General features: G+C 57.4%; 1 long non-coding RNA gene across 1 annotated transcript; it reads right to left on the reverse strand.

Moving 5' to 3' along the window:
* Positions 1-1,484: 1,484 nt before the first annotated feature.
* On the reverse strand, positions 1,485-2,680 carry LOC116809016 (uncharacterized). Its single transcript, XR_004369319.3, has 2 exons — positions 1,932-2,680; positions 1,485-1,808 (listed from the first exon to the last, which is right to left on the reverse strand). It is a non-coding gene; the product is annotated as an uncharacterized lncRNA (long non-coding RNA).

A 2,680-nucleotide genomic window follows, 5' to 3' on the forward strand; every position in this document is an offset into this window, starting at 1 on the left:
AGAACACTGGTAACAAAAGTTCAAGTGCTGCAGTCAAAATCTGTTTCCTCTTCTTGGAAAGCCCTTGCAGAAAAACCCACCAACAACAAAATGCATAGAAATAAAGCTAAGAAATGCAGCATTTGGAGTCAGAAAATGAAAGCTAAAAGCTGTGGTTGCTCTGCATCTTAATCTCTCTGCCCTGGCTAAGGTTTCCTTTTCCATTAGTGCATTATTTAGCATCTAAAATGTAAGAGAGGATGGGAGCTGACAGGGAGAGCCTGTTCTGGAGCAGTTACAGGGCTGTGCTTCTCCTGCAGCCACAGAGCTCAGCCCAGGTTTGATGGATCAGCAGGAAGGAGGGCTCACCCGGGGAATGGGGTGGGAAGGGACAGCCCGGTGTGTTCGGGCTGGGGGAGGTACAACCCCTCCAGGGGGATCCCAGCAGGGCTTGTCTGTCCTTCCTGGGGCTGCAGCTCCTCCCACGGAAGAATCACAGAATGTCCTGAGCTGGAACACACAGGATCACCCAGCCCAGCCCCTGTCCCTGCCCAGACCCCCACCAACCCCACCCTGTCCATCCCTGGCAGCGCTGCCCAAAGGCTCCTGGAGCTCTGGCAGCCTCGGGGCCGTGCCCATTCCCTGGGCAGCCTGGGCAGTGCCAGCACCTCTGGGGGAAGAACCTTTCCTGATCTCCAGCCTGAGCTGCCCTGGCCCAGCTCCAGCCGTGCCCTGGCTGCTGTCCCTGTCCCAGAACTGCCCCTCTGTCCCAAGAGATTTCTCCTGTGCACACATGAGCTCCTTCCTCCGTGCTGTGCTGCCCCTGGGAGCAGAGGAGTTCTGGAGAACGAGCCCAGGACAAGGTGCCACTTCAAGCTGGAGAACAGGGGACGCTGCTGTGCCAGGTCCCACCCGTGGCAGCACCACAGCACCCTCCAGCCCTCCCTGGGACCCCACAGCAGGAGCACTGTAGCTCCTGCCCTGATTTTTTGGTGCCTGGCACATTCCCTGGGCACTGGCATCCCTGCATTGGCTCGATGTGCTGGGGACCGAGTCCCCAGTGCCAGCACAGGTCTGCACATGCCTGTCCTCAGCGGGGACAGCAGGGCAGGTGGCAGCTCCAGGAGCTCCTCCCGTGCCCGTTTTTCCCCTGAAAGCTGCTCGTCCCTGTTTTCTGCCCTCCAGGGCTGCCCGGGCTCTGCCAGCCCCACAGGCGGGCGGCACAGCCGTGCTGCAGTGCTGGCTATCGACGTGCCCCAATATTCACGGCCCCATAAAGCTGTTTTATGGTGATATAATAACCCTAAATATGGCACTATTGGCAACAGAGAGTTCGCAGCTCCGAGTGCTCTATCCTCGGTGAAATAAATGCCTCCCAGTCATCAATAGAGGAGCTGGATGGAGTCAAGCAAACAGCAGCTTTTCAATCCCTCTCCCCGCTGCAGCTTCACAAGGTATCAATATATCTATTGGAGTCCTTTGTGAGCAAGACATAAATCTGGGCGTTTGTTTGCCGGGAACAAATGCTTTATTATTAGCAAATTGTAAAGCAGGGGCGAAGCACTCTGCTAACAAGTGCCCGATCTGCAATGCTAATGGCAGCTGGCTCCAGCTCGCACTCACGCCCCTCCTGTAAACACCTCCGTGGGAGTGAGCAGCATCTCCCGGTGACTGATAGCCCAGCCTTCCCCTCCCGCTCCTGCTGCCGCTTCAGCTGCCGAAAATCAGCTCTGCAATCGCTCCAGGCCCGGCAGACGAGCACGGGAAGAGCTGGGCAACGCTCTCCACTCTGAGTGGCAGCGGAGCATGTTGACATCTTGCCAGAATTCCTGAAAAAGGAAGGGGGAAAATCCATTTTCTCTCCGTGTTTGTTGTTTTTTTCAGGCTGTTGTTATCGGGAGTGAGTGGGGAGCTGTGTTTGCCAGGAGCTGCGAGGCTGGCAGGCTGCTCACCATCCATGTGCGGTGGGAAACATGCTGGGAGACGTTCTGGACATGCTGCAGGGCTCCCCAAGTTCCTGAGTGATCAGAGTCCACTGCGGGACCTGCTGCAGGCAGAACACCTGGACAGGACTGCCAGGGACACCCCAGCGACAGGGGACACCAGGAGCTGTCAGCAGCTTTGGGAACTTCCCCGGCCCCCTCCTCCTTCAGAGGACTCAGCTCAGGAAACCCCCCTCGGTCTTGCCCACCTCCCTGGCAAGGGGAACAGCCCCAGGGCCCTGCCACAAGATCCTGAACCTGCATTTTAAGCGAGGTTCCCTCCTGGTTTTCTATTCTCCAGGCATCCCCATCCTGGTCTGGGTGCTGACCGAGCCCTGAGCAGCAGATTTCCATCCACGTCAAAGGGAAGGAGTGCTCCCACCTGAGCTGAAGGGCTGCTGGCACGCTCAGCCTGGAGCCCATCTTCCTTTCCCAGTGCTGCCGTCCCAAGCACCCTGCAGCAGCGTGCTTATTCCCAGCAGCTCCTTGGGAGCACTGCAGAAGGCACCACCACCCACTCCTGCCAGGGAACAGCAAGCACGGCCAGCTGTTTGCAGCTCCTTTCGGAGTGCTTTGAAACAGCTTCTCAAGTCAGTTCTGGTCAAGCTCTCGGTGATCTTCCCCACTCTGACAATGTTTTATGTAGTTCAGAGCACCCTGTGACATGCACACAGGAAGGTGCCCTTCACAGGTGGCTTCTCTGTTGCTTTAGGGTGACA

The sequence above is a fragment of the Taeniopygia guttata genome, chromosome 15, assembly GCF_048771995.1.
Source record: "Taeniopygia guttata chromosome 15, bTaeGut7.mat, whole genome shotgun sequence".
Lineage (NCBI taxonomy): Eukaryota > Metazoa > Chordata > Aves > Passeriformes > Estrildidae > Taeniopygia > Taeniopygia guttata.